This window comes from Puma concolor, chromosome B2 (assembly GCF_028749965.1).
Source record: "Puma concolor isolate L17-30 chromosome B2, mPumCon1.1.hap2, whole genome shotgun sequence".
NCBI lineage: Eukaryota > Metazoa > Chordata > Mammalia > Carnivora > Felidae > Puma > Puma concolor.
The window spans coordinates 29,075,182-29,093,634 of NC_141671.1; positions in this window are offsets into that span (position 1 = coordinate 29,075,182).

Genomic DNA, 18,453 nt, shown 5'->3' on the forward strand with positions numbered 1-18,453 from the left:
ATAAATTTTTACTTTAGTAGCTCTAGTTCTCTGGAACTAGATGTTGGAGGAACTACTTTTATTAAAACACCAATGATTTTTCTGGCAAAAATCCAATGTCCTCATCCCTTTTCTGAGCCTCTGGGCCTCTCAGCTCCTCTACCTAGGCTGAGCAGCCCCTTCTCTAGGACATCCCTCCTAATCTGATCTTTGGCATCATAGCTTTCACAATCCTTTGGTGTCTAACTGAACTCTTTTCCTGCTTCTCAGAATCTCTAAGCCTCACAATGTTCTTGAATCAACCCCAATTATCTGACCAAACACTTCAAAGATGTTTATCTTCATGACACCAATTACTCTCATAACCTTGGGCCTAGTGGCCTATGCTGCCATCTTCAATCAAAAAAATACACCTCAAAGCTTTCCTTTAACCTCTACTATACCCCTAGTGCCTAAGGATCCAAGTGCTCTGTCGTCAGCAGGAAAAGGCAGGTCTCTCTGCATCTGGGAATACTCTCTTCACAGCCCTAATTCAACCATTCAATCACAGCTTTCAACTTCCTCTTCCTTGACTGATCCTTTATGTCCCACCTACCTTTAATGGGCTGACCCTTGTGTAATATCTATGGGCATGGTTTTTAAAGTCAATTATCTATTTATTTCTAAAACCACTTTTCTGAGGTATGATTGACATGTAAAAAGCTATATATACATATGTGTGTATACATACATATATACATATGTGTATATACATATATATAGATATAGATACAGATATTTAATGGATATAACTTATGTTTGGAGAGAGGTATACATCTGTGAAATCATCATTACAATCAAGGCTATAAATACATCCATCACCTCCTAAAGTTTCCTCCCATCCCTTATTATTATAATTTCGTGGTAAAAACACTTAACATAAGATCTATCCATGCTCTTAGCAAAATTTAAGTGTGCAGTACAGTCTTGTTAGCTATAGGCACTATTCTATATAGTGGGTCTCTGGAGCATACACATCCTGCATAACTGAAACTTTGTACCCTTTGACCATCATCTCCCTCTTTCTGCCTCTTGCCAACTCCTGGCAATTACCATTCTACTTGCTGCTTTTATCAGTTTGATTGTTTTAGATTTTACATATAATCAGGATTGTACAGTATTTGTCTTTCTGCATCTGGCTTATCTCACTTACCCCAATGCCCTCCAGGCCCATCCATGTTGCAAATGGCAGAATTTCCTTCTTTTTTAAAGGCTGAATAATATTCCATTGTATGTATATGCCACATTTTCTTTATCCATTCAGTACAGGCATGTTTTTAATCTTTGATTTGTGTATTTCTCTTGTAATATCCTACTTCCTCCTAATAAATTTTATTTTTTTAACATTTATTTATTATTGAGAGACAGAGAGACACAGAGCATGAGCAGAGGAGGGGCAGAGAGAGGGGGAGACACAGAATCTGAAGCACGATCCAGGATCTGAGCTGTCAGCACAGAGCTCGATGTGGGGCTTGAAGTCACAAACCATGAGATAATGACCTGAGCCAAAATCAGACACTTAACCGACTGAGCCACCCAGGTGCCTCCCTCCTAATAAGTTTTAAAGGCAAGAGTTACATTTTCTATGTCTTTATTATTTTCCACAGGACTTAAAATAGTGCTGTGCACAAAGTAAGCTACCTGACAGGAAAAATGAGAATTTAGGCAATTTTTCAAATAAAGGTTATTTTTCCAACCTGCTATTGAGACAAATAAGATATTTGGGTTTGCATTATCCTAATTGTTCATCTACAATGGCCAAATTCAGATGCTTTTTCTCTGATACTTCATTTTATCCTTATAGAAACTTCAGAGATACATTTTACTCAACTCTCAAGGTTTCCAGATAATATCCAACTCCTGCCAGAGTTTAAGAGCCTCTTTTTATCCAACTCTTCCCTTTTTGTTTTTAGAAGGGCAGATCACCAATTTTTTTTTTGACATTTCCTCTGTCATTCCTTGTTTTTCATGCCCTTGACACTGTTGATAGTACTAGTTTGTAGAATCTCTCAAAATTTGGATTTGTTTGATGTTTTCTCATTAGTGATTATATATTGAGGTAATATTGAGGTAGCACATTTTTGGCAGGAATCCCAAGGAAATGATGCTGCATCCTCCTTGGTGCATGATAGCAGGGGTATGTGACCTGGTAGGTCTTCCTGGTGATATTTCCTTAAGCACTTTGTTAAGGTGGCTACAGAGTTTCTCCACTGCAAAGTTACTATCTTTCTCTTTCTAATTGGTCAATCACTTGGGGAAAATAAGTTGAGACTGAAAATATCCTGTTTCTTCTCAGGCTTAGACCAGAGACTTTTGTATTCATCAGAAAAAGATGCTTGCAATGATTATTATGATCCTGTTTGTCTATTGGTAATTTTATATTTGCCTCATTCCTTCCACATTTACTAACTTGAATTCTCATGTAAAGAACAGCTGCTCCATAGCCAAATTATGGAAAGAGCCTAAATGTCCATCAACTGATGAATGGATAAAGAAATTGTGGTTTATATACACAATGGAGTACTACGTGGCAATGAGAAAGAATGAAATATGACCCTTTGTAGCAACGTGGATGGAACTGTAGAGTGTTATGCTAAGTGAAATAAGCCATACAGAGAAAGACAGATACCCTATGTTTTCACTCTTGTGTGGATCCTGAGAAACTTAACAGAAACCCATGGGGGAGGGGAAGGAAAAAAAAAAGGTTAGAGTGGGAGAGAGCCAAAGCATAAGAGACTCTTAAAACCTGAGAACAGGGGTGCCTGGGTGGCGCAGTCGGTTAAGCGTCCGACTTCAGCCAGGTCACGATCTCGCGGTCCGTGAGTTCGAGCCCCGCGTCAGGCTCTGGGCTGATGGCTCAGAGCCTGGAGCCTGTTTCCGATTCTGTGTCTCCCTCTCTCTCTGCCCCTCCCCCGTTCATGCTCTGTCTCTCTCTGTCCCCAAAATAAATAAACGTTGAAAAAAAAATTAAAAAAAAAAAAAAAAAAAAACCTGAGAACAAACTGAGGGTTGATGGGTCGTGGGAGGGAGGGGAGGGTGGGTGATGGGTATTGAGGAGGGCACCTTTTGGGATGAGCACTGGGTGTTGCATGGAAACCAATTTGACAATAAATTTCATATATTGAAAAATAAAAAAAAAAGAAGAGCTGCTCCTTTGCCATTTCTATCTATCTATCTATCTATCTATCTAATCATTATAGATTCATGAATATTTATTTTGTCTTGTGGATTAGAATACATTATTTCTAATTTACAGATTAAAATCCATTTTTATTGTGTCGCTCAAATTATTCCAATTTTGGCCAATGGGCGCTCATTCAAATTGGATATTGTGCCTTCACTTTCTTTTTCAAACACTTTCCTATTTTCTGGCCCCACAAGTCTCAGGCTTATCTGATATTTTCTCTGCTCCAGCTCTGGAATCAACCACTTCTTTTTTTTCTTTTTTAGTTTAATTCCAGTATAGTTAAAATATAGTGTCATATTAGTTTCAGGTGTATAATATAGTGATTCAACAATTCTACACATTACTCAGTGTTCATTACGACAAGTGCATTCCTTAATCCACATCACCAGTTTCCCCCATTTCCCCCCACCACCTCCCCTCTGGTAACCATCAGTTTGTCCTCTGTAGTTAAGAGTCTATTTCTTGGCCTTTCTCTCTCTCTCTTTTTCATTTGTTTGTTTTGTTTCTTAAATTCCACATGAGTGAAATCATATGGTATTTGTTTTTCTCTGACTGACTTATTTCACTTAGCATTATACTCTCTAGCTCCATCCATGTCATTGCAAATGGCAAGATTTTTTCTTTTTTATGGCTGAATAATATTCCATTGTATATTGGAATCAACCACTTCTCCACAAAATCCATCCTCACATTTTTAAAACATAATTGCATTCCAGTCACCAACTTCTCAAGGAAACTTTGGCTTCAGGAGAGTGGGGACATTGTTTGCCTGGTCATGGTTATTTCCATACCACCCAAAACAGCCCCTAACATAGTTTAGGAGCCCACAGGGTGTTCTTCATTGTATGCACACAGGTTGGCTTACTCCCATATCCTTTAGGGACTTCTCTTTACTCAGCAGAGAGTTCTGGTGACTGGCTTTGAAGTAATTCTAGCTTCTTTCAGCCTGGGAAGCCTGAAACTACCAATCAAATCTCTGTCCCAATTTTTCTAAATATAGTTTTTAAATGCAACAGAATTTAGGAGAGCATAAGTCACACCACATGCTTGAATGCTACTTCAAGCAATAAGGAAACAGGGATATATCATATGACATGTCAGTAACCATTTAATCATTACGGTTGGTTTATAATGTACAATACTGACACAAATTCCAAAGAATGCATTGGCACACACATGCCAAATTTATAAGCCAACAATTGACAGCCAATTAGCTGCTCAGTCAGGTAGTCAAATATGTATAAGAACATTTGGAATAAGGCTGACTCCAAATAACAAGGTATGAAGCATTAGAGCTTCTGCTAAATGTTGTTAAACTCATCTAAAATAAGGTACTTTAAAATTTATCAGTTATCTTTATCATTGACAAAACATTCTAACTCAATTAACTTTTCAAAAATAAAGTTTGAATGGCATAAGATATGCCAGAACAATCTTTCCATTTGCCATTATTGCATTGTTAAACCAAGGAGATTCACTGCTTGGAATCACAAAGATTGATGAGTTATGGCATATTACAGTGTAAATAGTAGTTCTATACACCTTACAATGAGGAGCCAAAGGTTTCAGTATCTTACAAAATTGGTGTCAATCCTGGCTCCTGACTCACATGACAAGATAACAACTAGGAAGCTAATTGAGCTTGGGCCTCATCTTTGGGAGGTAAGAGTTTTAAAAAAGCAGAGTTTAAAGAGACATCCTTGAGTTCAAATCCCAGCTCTGCTCCTTACTAACTGCACTTCCTCAGGCAAGCATTTAACTTTTCAACCACCTGTGAAATGGTGATAACACAATTCCTTCATTTAAGTCTTGTTCATTAAGCACCTACTATGTGTCATCTTGTATTCTGGACACTAGAGAGATACAATAATGGGTAGTGGGCAAGACAAGTGAAATCCTCCTCTTACCGGGTCTGCATTTTTTATATTAACATAGACCCATAGAAATTTATTTTTTTCTATGGATTAGAATCCCATACTATCATTTTTTTTTCTTTTGCTCAACTCTTCCTGCTCTTGCCATTGGGAGCTCCAACAGGTTGGCTTTTGTGCCCTTTTGATATGTCCCCATCCTTTTTTGAGTGCTTCCTTCTTTTCTGACTCCATAGGAGCAGATAAAGTGTTAAACAAGCAATTACAATAACACAGAACTACCATGCATAGAGGTGCTTTTACCTAATAGGACTGCTTATAAGCTAAGACTGTGGGGTGGGGGATGGGCTAGGAGGCTGGGAATGGTAAGGACTGGTGCCTGTTCCCATAGAACCTGAACAGGAGAGAGGACAGGATGTGCAGAGGAACTGAAAGAAGGATGCAGGCTGAGTGCTGGCGGGGCGTGTGGCTAGAGGATGGTAAGTGGAGCTAGATGCTGCAAAGGGTGTTGTAAGTTAAGTCAAGGAGCTCAGACATTATTTTAAGGGCAATTGAAGCTACTAAAAGTTTTAAACAGGGCCATTTTCAGGATTCAGTTAGATTACATCCAGGACAGTGTTTTGCACAGAGGAGGTATTCAATAAAGGGTGGCTACTGCTGTCATTCTGCTGCCATATCTACTGATACTGCTGCTAATACTACTACATCTACTGACACTATTGCTACTACAACTGTTGCTGCTGCTGCTACTACTACTAACCACCACTGCTACTTCTACTACTGCTACTGCTGTTACTGCTGATACTACTACCACTGCCATCATTTCTACTTCTACTGCTGCTGCTGTGACTATTACTACTTTTACATTTTTACCCTATTTGAGAAGCTATAACCAAATTTTGTTTTTAGTAAACTCTTTGCATATCTGAAGGCCCCCAAATTGTATACTAGCCACTCCATAACCCCTCTATTAATTTTTAGGGAACTTGTTCAGACTCTATGGGTGCAGTGTGTGAGTCTGGGGAGTTTGTCTGATGTTCTTCCAGACCAGAGGGGGCTCTAGTCTGGAGAAGACTGGTCTAGACATGAAGTCAGAACTCCACCTGAATGTTTATTACCTGCTATGAAGTCAGTCTTTGGTTCACAAAAAAGTTGATTTCAATGCAAATACCTTTGCTCCTTCAGTAAGCATGTGTTGAGTATCCATCATGTGCCAAGCATTATTCTAGAGGCTGGGATACAGTAGGTATAGGGCAACTCCTGGCCCCCTGAGATCTTACATCCTTAGTGAGCACAGCACAAAAGGGATCTCAAAAGAATATATTAGAACATCTGCTTCTATTTGTTTTAATCTAAAATTTAAACAATAAGCTGAACTCATCCTTAGCTAGAGAGTGACAATGGACCCACTTTGGCCACCTCAGGTGGCCATGATGCTTCATGATACACACAGGAAAGTCCTAACAGGAGGTGGATCTCCCTGAGGCAGAGGCTGGCAATAGTAGCTTCCATGGTGACTGCCACAGCACACTACAGGGACCTCTTTAAGTGGATTTGCAAGTTTTTGTTTGTTTGTTTGTTTTTTATATTTATATATGAAATTTATTGTCAAATTGGTTTCCATACAACACCCAGTGCTCATCCCAAAAGGTGCCCTCCTCAATACCCATCACCCACCCTCTCCTCCCTCCCACCCCCCATCAACCCTCAGTTTGCTCTCAGTTCTCAACAGTCTCTTATGCTTTGGCTCTCTCCCACTCTAACCTCTTTTTTTTTTTTTTCCTTCCCCTCCCCCATGGGTAAGTAAAATCTTCTGGTGTTAAGTAGACAACCCCAAAAAGAACTATTATGAAAGAAACTATGAATGAAAGATAATAGTAATAAAGAGGAAGCAAACTGGAAATGGCAGAGCCTGTTTTTCTCCAGATTAAAGACATTTGGTGCTACTATAATAAGATCTAACAAGAACTCAGCCTCTTACATTTGAAATTCTCAAAATGGCTACTTAAAATATGGTTGCTGTAGACTGAATGGTTGTATCCTCACAAAATGCATATGTAGAAACTTCAATGCCCAAAGTGATGGTATTAGGAAGAGTCTTTAGGAGGTGATCAGGTCATGGGGTGGAGCCTTCATGAATGGGATTAGTACCTGATAAAAGAGACCTCAGATACCTTACCTTATATAAGAGACCCTAGCCTCTCCTATCATGTGAGGACATAGTGAACCAGGAAGAGGGTTTTCACCAGACACCAGATCTACTGGTGCCTTGATCTTGGACTTCCCAACTTCCAAAACATGAGAATAAATAGTTATTGTTTAAGCCACCTAGTCTGTGGTAGTTTGTTACAGAAGCTCAAATAAATGACTATAATGGATTTCCATGCTCTAGTCATTAACACTGATCCTCATACTAGATATATATTTTACTCTAAGGTATTGGCTACTGATATCAACCTTATCACAGGGGATGGGAAGTGTGAGCTTAACTTTTTCCCACTCCACAGAGATACATTATGTAAAAGTACAGGCTTAGAATCACCCCAACCCTACACTCACTGAATGTATGATTCATTCTATAACACTTACACCAGGCAGCATGTTGGAAGTTAGGAGTGCTGAGATGAATAAGATACCCATCTCCAGCCTCAAGGGGCTTGTGAGAGAGCATGTGTGAGCATGCACACACTGCATAATATAGTGTGACAAATGGTATGTAAGAAGACTCCTGCAGGATGAAGTTTGGTAGGTGCAACAAAGGATGTGGTGGGGAAGCAAGGAGGGCTCAGGGGATGAGGAACTAAGTCCTAGAGAAGAGGGGGCTCAGCAGCAGCCTCCCTCTGAGACAGGCTTCTATGAGACAGAAGCAGCCCACACTGAGGGTTCAGCTCACTCAGAAGCAAGGAAGCTCTAGGATGTGCAGCATACAGAAAGGACAGCAAAAGGCCTCAGGAGAGAACCTGGCAACATGGAGACTATCATGAAAGGTACATGTGTATGGCCACCAGACTGTCAAATTTTCCCACACACATACCATTGCCCATGGGCCACACAGCATCTCTAAGAGAGCTAAAGGACTGTAACAAATGCCAGATGAATCTTCCATAAATTGCCTATAAACCCCGTGGTTTCCAAGTGAATCCCATTGTCCTGGGAAGAAGAGTGCCACATGTCTGTATGAACATGCTGGCTTCATGGAGACCCACCTAAATTGCAGTTTCTTTCACCCTAGTCTTACCACCAGAACCTTTTCAAAGGCCACCACAACTGTGATTTGGGCCTGTAAGCCTCCTACCTATTTCTAGCTTTTATATGCCCATCTGTGAAGAGTAAATAATATTTTTGCTTATTTTTAAAGGTTATAGAAATTATATTTGTAACATATTCTTTTATAGAAAAAAGTAAATATGATAAGCTATTAAATTACCAATTCTTAACAGTGAGAACTTGGATATTTGCCATATTGTACTTTGTATATTTTGTATTTCTTTTTTTTTTAATTTTTTAACGTTTATTTATTATTGAGAGACAGAGAGACACAGAGCTTGAGCAGGGGAGGGGAAGAGGGAGGGAGAGACACAGAATCTGAAGCAGGCTCCAGGCTCTGAGCTGTCAGCACAGAGCCTGACACAGGGCTTGAACCCACAAACCGTGAGATCATGACCTGAACTAAAGTCAGTAACCTAACCAACTGAGCCACCCAGGCACCCCACATTTCTTTTTTTTTTAAAGCCACTAAAGCTTAGGACCCTAAGTGGCTGACAACTCTGCTCCTCAGCCCCATTCCATTCAAGGTTCAGAATCTAGAACTCTTTCTCATCAATTCTTCTGAAGCATCTACATGACCAAGGGTGGAGCATGTGCTATGTCTGAAGCTACTTGTGTGGTCCTTCCTGCAGAGCCTATGTTTCAGGGGACCATGGGAATCTGCACATTTAGGATCTGTACTCTTTGGATTACTGTTGGGTTCTTCTTGGCTCCAGGGCAAGGCATGAACTCATGGGGGCATTTTTGCCCATAGCACTTCTGTTCCTATGTAGTATGTGGCAAAGTCAAGAACATGCCCATGGATCTGACCACACTCAGTTTGAGTCATGTTATCCTAATAAAATTTCCCAACAGACTGAGAATGGAAATATTGCTACTAACCTGGCCCTGAAACACATGAGGCTTATAAAATCCTTTACAAGTTGGTGGTACCATCTTCTTCTAGTGATCACCCTGTTCTCTGTGATAGAGTAAAAATGAAATAGATCTACTTTCTGTTCAGGACCAATAATAGTACCTTTTCTTCCTAATGATAGTCTTATGAGGGTTTTAAAAAAAAATCTTGTCAAAAATTTTAGTGCTTTTTCAGTAGAAGAGATAGCACATAAATACAAAAGAGCATATTCTCTCATTTTGAGGTGAAGGAAGCCAGAGTCTGCCAATCACTGGATGACTTGACAATATTTCACCATCTAGAATTGACATTACTTCTCCCTCCTCATTGCACTTCAGATCTCCAAAATTGGGATAAACATTTCCTGAGTACCATTTTAAAAATAATAGTAATTTAAATCTTATGTAAAAAGTAAAATGTCTCCAAAGATGACTAAGAATGAGAAGAAGATCACAGAAGACAGGCTTGAAAAGAGGAGGGAGGTACTGAGGGAAGAGAAACTACTGACAAAGTAGAGCTAAGCTTCATCCAAGGAACACAGGTTTGGGGATAAATTTCTAAAAGGTAACAGCTTCTAACCCGAGAGTTTCTGGCTCCCAGAGATTTTTTAGTTTTCTGATGGAGGCAAACATTTCCCAGGAGCACAGAGTAGCATCTTAATGGAAGAACAGACACATTTTTAATGAGTATAGTAAGAAGAACAAATAACAACTGCTCCTCTCTGAGATTGTGAGAGCTTCATCCATTAATAAGTTCTGGAGGGAGATGAACACAAATGATTCTAGGAACATTCCCTTCTCTCATCATTGAAACTCAAAATACTTATCCCTGGAATAGTTTTTAATTTTTTAATTAAAGGGTGAAGGTTGGGGAGGAGGCCTTCACTTACATTTCCTTCTTTTTTTTAGGTTTATTTATTTTGAGGGAGGAGGGGCAGAGAGAGAGAATCCCAAGCAGTCTCCACGCTGTCAGCACAGAACCCAATGTGGGGCTCAAACTCAGGGACCAAGAGACCATGACCAGAGCCGAAATTGAGAGTCAGATGTTTGACTGAGCCACCCAGGTGCCCCTACATTTCTTTAATTTAATTACCTATGCCAGAGAGAGAGGGAGAGAGAGAGAGGGAGAAGAGAGAGAGAGAGAGAAATTAAATGGAAAGCCAAAATCCAGTGTTCTGCTCTGTTGTATGATGTACAATTTGATCTGGTATTTCTGGAGAATGTTTAAATACGTAGATAGATCCATTGACCCATGATAGCACTTCTGGAAAATAACCTTAAGGAGAAAATCACTTACCCTGTAAAACTGTGTACATGAGGGTGTGCAGGGGAGTGCTGTACTTACCAGCCTCCCATACTCCCTAACCTCCTTTTGTGGAAACTGACTTTCTTTCTTTCCCCTCCCACTAGCATTCATGTTTGTCTTGTTTGCTGATGTATCCCTGGACCTAGAAGACTTCATGGCATACAATAGGTGTTCAGTTAATACTTGTTAAATGAAATGAATAACACTGGGAAAAAAATGGCTGCAATCTCAATGTCCAAAAAAAGAGAATCTATCTTTCTAGCATTTAGCACAGACCACGAATCCATTGATGTAAGCAAGAAGGTCCAGCATAAGATCCTTGAAGCCTTTCTAGAATGAAGGAGAGCAGCTCAAAGAGGTGACTGAGGCTCTCTGTATAATGGAAAGCATGCTCATGGGATAGTGTGGACTCTTAAGGTCATAGGTATCCACTGTATTAGTTTTTGTGTCAAACTTTTGCATTAATCCAAATCCAGTCTTTAGTTGACTCAGCTGGGTTTAAAGAGTTTAGGCTGAAGATAGCTCTAGAATTTTAATAAATAATAAATCAAGAGGTTTTGACTTGCTGAAGGTTTGTTTAATGCAGATGGTATTGGCTTGATTCCTTTCTCGTTGGCATCCTTTGCCCCATTGTTGGACTTGTGAGGTCTACTTGTCTTGTTCCAACTTCACAGTAGGGCTTAAAGAAAGAGAGTATAAGCCAAATAGATTATAATTAGAATCAGTGTGGCCTTTATAATGATTATTTAGAATTAGATATAGTAATGAGAAATGTCAATCTACATGTTCAGTAAAAAAATTTTGCTGTAAGACAGTATCTATACTATAGTTTCATTTATATAAAACTCTATCTACCATCTATTTATTTATCTATGTATCTTTGTATCTATCTACCTACCTCGAGAGATAGCAACAGGAATATTCAAGAGATGTTAAGATGGCTTATCTGTAGGTGAAGAAATGGAGATAATTTTTACTTCTTCTTTATATTTCATATACATATGTACTATTTCAGTAGTTAGCACATGTCATTTTTATCTTCAGTAAAAACTCTAGTTTTATTTTGAGACACACACACACACACACACACACACGCCCACACAGACTAAGGTTTATAATATTCTTGAATTTCAAATTCAGATAGGTCATTTGATCACTCAGTTGAATCATCTGTGGACGGTCTTGGAATGACTGACCTGGAACACTTACGTGTGGAGTTATATCTTTTTTTTCAACAGAAAATATTTTTAAGGGCAATTTTAAATCCACAACAAAATTGAGAGGAAAGTACAAACATTTCCCATAGGCCTCTCCCCTACCTCACCATCAACATCCCACACCAGAGTAGTATATATGTTACAATCAATTGATACATCATGATTACCCAAAGTCTATAGTCTAAGGTTCACAGTAGAGTTCACTTTTTTTTAAATTTTTCTTAATGCTTATTTATTTTTGAGACAGAGAGTGAAAAAACATGAGCAGGGAAAGGACAGAGAGAAAGGGAGACACAGAATCTGAAACACTCTCCAGGTTCTGAGCTGTCAGCACAGAGCCCGACGCAGGGCTCGAACCCATGAACCTCAAGTTCATGACCTGAGCCAAAGTTGGATGCTTAACCAACTGAGCCACCCAGGCGCCCCTAGTACACTTTTGATGTTATACAGTCTATGGGTTTGGACAAACGTCTAAAAACATGTTTCCTTCTTTATAATATCATATAGAGTATCTTCACTGCCTATGTGCTCATCTCCCCTTACTCCTGCATCCACTGATCTTTTTATTGTCAGAGTTACATCTTTTTAAAGTCAAAATTTTCTTTTGTACTAATTCTCTCTTTGGAATTTGGATTTAGAGAAAATTTAGGTTTCAATCCTGGCTCTACTATCAGCTGTGTGGCTCAGAGCATATTTCTTAACTTCTCGGAGTATAAGTATCCCCAACTATAACACAGACACATAAAAGCTGATAATGATGAATAAATGTGTACAGGGTGCTTACGGTAATTCTGAGGTATGTGTGTATGTATGTCTGTGTGCACACATATATGTATGCATGGATGTATGTATGTTTGTGTATACATATTTGTGTATGTGTAGACATTTGTGCATGACTGTACAGGCATATAGTGTGCATACTGGTGTGCATGTGTATACATGTGTGTATTATGTATGCATGTTGTATTTATGCACACATGTATGTTTATGCATGTATTTTGCTCTCAGTTTACTTCCACCATATATTTCTGATGTGATTTACTATTAGCATAAACAAGAGGTGCTAATGAAACTCAGAGATAATAAAGGACGTTAAAATGCAGAAGAGCTGCCAGAAGATCCAATTCTGCTCCCTCTCTCCTCCCAGCCAGCACACCTACCCCCACTTGTCTACCTCCTCACCCTTCTCAGTCCCTGTCTGTATCTGGCAGGGCTGAAGAAGATCTGCTCACTGGAACAAAAGAGGGGTCAGAGCAAGGAGAAGTTGCCTGGGGCAGCTGAGACGCCACTGTTTATTTGTCAAATTCCCAAAGGTACCCTCTGCCAAGTATGGTTTACTGACTCACATCACATCAGTCTCTTTTTATGTTATTAAGCTCCAAACAGAGTACTTTGTTTCTAATTCATCATCACACAAAATTCAAAAGACCTAAGAGATGGAATTCCACCTCTTGGCATCTCAACCACCCCAGAGAAAAACTCAAGCAGCCAGCAAGTCCCTGGTCTCAGATAAAACAAAATATTTTAATTCTGGCTAGTTTCTTCTTATTCCTAAGAGGGGCTTTATGCATCAAATGCTGGGTGATAAGAAGTCTTCAGTTTTGTTTTTTTCAGTACTGTTTTCCTTTAATCTCTGCCCCATGAAAACTTTGTTTACTAATGTTAAGAATAACACAGTAGATTCAAAATTCTGGAGCTGAACTGGAAAAAATATAACTAGAGTGTGTAACATTGGTGGTCATGCCACAAAAATGATGGTGCAATTTGTTGTTAATAGACAATGTACTTTATTAAATGCCTTTATTATTAGGCTTCCAACAGTTCCTGCAGATTCTTGGGAACTTATGCTGTATAAGCCAACATCATTTGTTTCTTTTTTGCTGCTAAATTTTCACAGCCAGATTGTATTGAGATCTCAACCAGGAAACAAGAATTGTGTACTTTTTTTCTTGTCTCTATCTCTGGTAGACAGTTCAACCTACTGAATAATATTTTAGGAGATTTCAGAGTTTTCCCAAGTGGTAAAAAAAAGTTATCTGTTTCACAAATGAGTTCATATTTTAAACAGACATAAAAATGAGACAAACATAACCCTAATGCGAAAATATGTAGTACAGTCATAGGAAGGGTTTCCACAATGCAACATTTGGTTTTAAATATGTACCCCAATGATAAGTGAAAATTCAGTAAAGTCTAACTCCAGGATTCTCAAGTTTAGCATCAATGACATTTTGGTAATTCTCTGTAATGGGGGCTGTCCTGTGCATGGCAGCCTCTATTTCTGCTGTGACAATCAAAAATGCCTCCAGATATCCCTCAATCAGTCCCAGTGAAGAACCACTGGTCCAATCCACCAGCAATCAGCCCTTAACTCCAATAAAAAACAAACCAGGCTATTCAATGAAAGAGAAAGAAACACCAAAACATGCTACACTGTGGGTGAATCTCAAACACTTTATGCTGGTTGAAGGAAGCCAGACACAAAAGACTACATAGTGTATGATGCAATTTACATGAAATATCTTGCAAAGGCAAATCTACAGAGACAGAATGTAGATTAATATCTGTTATGTTGGGGGTGAGAATGAGTTAACTGCAAATGGTCATGAAGGATCTTACTGGGATGATGAAAATGTTCTGAATCTGGATAATGGTGACGGCTACACAACTTGGTAGGTGTACTAAAAATCATTGAATTGCACAACTTTAGATGGATGCATTTATAGTATGTAAATTTGACCTCAGTAAAGCTGTATTTTTTTAAAACATGAAAAGATAGGAGGATAAAATGTATTGCAGAAGAGAAAACATGAGGTAAACACAATCCCATAGATTTCCTTTAACTATGGGAAGTAGCCTCCTAAAAACAGAGAGATCAGATTTTCCACATTCTATCAAACCAAATGACCGTTAGGGCAGGCCACAATATTTTTGCTGGCCAGACAGCTGCAACGTCTGTTAGCACCTGATGCAACTCAATGGGCTGTTTAGTTCTGGTGTGTATCTTTCTATGGAAAATAATGTGTATGCATGGTCACCCATGTTCAACATGGCAAAGAAGACAGGGTGATTATCAGGGGTTTGTCTTGTAAGACATTCTGTGTTTTCTGTTAACATATAAAATAATTCCCATTAATATGAAACATGCCTAGTGTGACATGATATGTGAAGGGGAAAAAGATCTGAAATCACCCAGAATCCCCATTACCCACTTAAACTTCTGCCATGGTGAAAAAAAAAAAAATTGTCTTATTTGGTGTGCATTAAATGACAGCTGTTGTTGCTATTCACAGAAATTCTGGGGACTCTCTTATTGTAAATGGGACAGCACATGTCTTCTTGGAGAATGCCCAGCTGCTGTTTAAATTATTTACTGCCCAAAATATGTACTCTTTGCTTAGAGGCCTACACATTTTCAGGGGGTTCATGGCCTGTCTGGGGTGTAAGCAAAGGGGGTGGAGGAGCCTTCCCTGGTCAAGTTATTAACACTAACTTGGCTGAATACACAACCCTAAATGAGGCAGCACTTGAAATTTCTAGAATCTTCAGCTCTGATGGAGCTAAGAAAAGAGAAATGGGTTAGAAATGGGGCCTTTTCAGTAAGTTATCCCAAGACTTTAATCTGGCAAAGTTTTGGGTAAAGGAAGGTATTGATAGTAAAGTCATCCTCTGCATCCCTTCTCCCTGTGCCATTCAGCTGGAAACTGTGTGAAAGAGATCATTTCAATAATTTAAATTTTTCCCAAAGGCCACACACATGAAAGATACTTTCTTCTTTTAACAAGTCTACATTTGATATGTTAAGAACATTATAATTCTGAGAAATTCTGCCCCTATTTTATTTTCAGGACTAGTAAACTAAGTACCAGAGAAATCATATTCAACTTGAGCAAGAAGGCAGCCAGAATGGCAATACACCCAACAAAGATGCCTGCCAACATTACAAGAAAAATATTTGAAGCAATAAATAACTCTGATTAGGCCCAATTTGCAAACTGGAGGCTGAGAACAGGAAGGATGCTGATCTACCTGATTAAATCCCACCAATTTCCTAGAAAATGTCATGTAGAACATTCTCTTTGATTTTTGCTGATCAACTAGGACAACATGCACTGAAAGATTATCAAGACAACAGTATTTGTCCCATGCATATTTTGTGAAATATATACACACCATTTTTGCTGAGCAGGATTCAGGAAACAAACACATTTAAAAAATAAGCATTTCCTAAAATATAGAAATAAGAAAAAGGTGACATTGCTGGAGAAGATCCAAAGATTTTTTTTTACCTTAAATGTTACTTACCTCTTTTTTTGTCAATAAATAATTTTGAAAAGTTTTCTTTCCATGTATTGACAGTTGTCATGCTCCATAATCAGGCTGAAAAGCATATGGGTTGGACAAAATAAAATCCTTACTACCTAAGTGGTGTAAGTTAGGCTATTTTCTGAAATACTAAGTTGTATTTTGCTTCCAAAGAACATCATGGTTTTCTGCTTTTTCACTTTAGAGTTTTAAACTTACAGAATCCAAAGTGTGTGTGGGGAGTACTGATTCAACATCTTGACTAGGTTTACTCTAGCTAAGAAAGAGATATATTCACTATGATACTTAATCATTGTCCTTTTAAATATTTACTCATTGTCTCTCTAAAATGGTTGTCATAACTACTTTTCAGTTGTCCCGTTGCTTCTTTTCCTACTCAAAATTTTCTTTGGAAAAAGTGGATTCTTTTCTATGAACTTCAGAGTTGTGTGGGGTTTTTTTTGGGGGGGGGGGAAGGTTAGGGCAAAACAATTCTTACCTTTGGGCAAAAGAGGATTGACTCTATGGTCTTAAAGGTTTATTAACTTACATCTGATGATCTGGTATTAGACTGAATATGTCATTGGTCCAGAATTGTATTTCTTTTTTTTTTTTTTTTTTTTTTTTTTTTTGTTTATTTATTTTTGGGACAGAGAGAGACAGAGCATGAACGGGGGAGGAGCAGAGAGAGAGGGAGACACAGAATCGGAAACAGGCTCCAGGCTCTGAGCCATCAGCCCAGAGCCTGATGCGGGGCTCGAACTCACGGACCGCGAGATCGTGACCTGGCTGAAGTCGGACGCTTAACCGACTGCGCCACCCAGGCGCCCCCAGAATTGTATTTCTTAAAAAGTGTAAGTACACATTTGACCTGTCCAACTATAGATGGTGAGCATCCTTTCACTCCCCCTCACAGATTCCCAGGAGCACATGGGTACTCCTTCTGTGTGAGCACCTGCTCCTGCAAGACTCTTCCTAACCTAGATCAAATTCCCTGCTGTTTGCTCAGTTCTTGGTCCCCACCCCCCACTCCCTCTCCTGTACAGCCTCTGCCTTGCCCCTTTCTTCTTTTCTGCAACTTTGTCTTTCTTAGTTCTTCTAGCGTGGTTTTTCTTGGCTCTTCCAGCAGTGTCCCTCCCAGAAAGACCCCATTTCTGTCTGCTGCCCCTCCTAATCTAGATGCCACCCACTGGCTTGTTCAGATTTCTTCAGTGGATCCCAGGCACAACAAATTCAAGTCCATAAGCCTCAAAGACAATATCATATTAAAGTTATCCTTGAAGAAAGGAATTTTCTCGCATAAATGTATCTTGTACAGACAACACTCCCTCATGGTCAACTGTGGCCTCTCTTGTTATTCATTTCTGCTTCATTAATTCATAAATCAATCCATTGAGAACTATGTCACATGATAAAGTTGCCTCAATATTTGTTTCTAAATACTTTTGGCAGGTTATATTTGTGTTTTGTTCAGATTAAGAGCTTGCTGTCTATTGGCTCCAACATGGTGTAGTGCAAAGAGCACTGGACTAAGAGTCAGAACTGACATCTATCTAGATCTGGTCCTTCTAGTTAGCCCCGAATTATGGATGCATAGGTTTGTGGGTAAAATGAATTAATATATGTGAAAGTGGAAAACATAAAGCATTACAAAATTGGCCAAATAAAAGTAATTTTCAGAATTTTATTGTAGACTACTTTTATTTAGGTGCTGGTGGGGAGAAATTTTCATGATCTCAGAAAGAAGCTGTTAGATGGAAAATCTTGAGAGTCTAATCTTTCCCCAAAGAAACCTGAACAAAAGATGTTGTAAATTAAAACAGTTATGTACTTGGATACTGTTTGTGTATGGCAGTATACCAAAGACACTTCAGATCTGAATCAAGATTCTTCATGGGGGTCTTGGCCATCAACATGTTGGCTTAGGGCTTATCGCTCACGTTGCTTGATGTTAGCTCAGTTCTTTTCTAGAGAGGTGTGGGATTCCAGTAACAGACGCTGTGTATCTCTAAAAGAAAAGTTGCTTTAAACAGCTATTTCAACTGGTACCATGAACTTTGTTCAGAGCTAATTTCACAGCAAACAATCAGCATCAAACTCTTCTGAGAAATGAGTGTAAATTGTGAGAAAGGCAGTGAATGAAGAAATCCAGGAAACAGAACAAGGCTATCAGATAGTAACTGCATGGATTTGAGTGAAAGGTGACAAGGTCAATGATATTGTAAGAAATATATAATAGTTTAAAAATCAAAGCCACAAGAAGATATGTGAAACAAGAAGAGGGTGGATGGGCTCTGGTTGGGGCTGCAGAAGCAATTCACAGGAGACTCTGGTAAAGGCCTTTCCTCTGCACCTAAATGCAGTCCTCAACCCTCTTGAGTGGACATG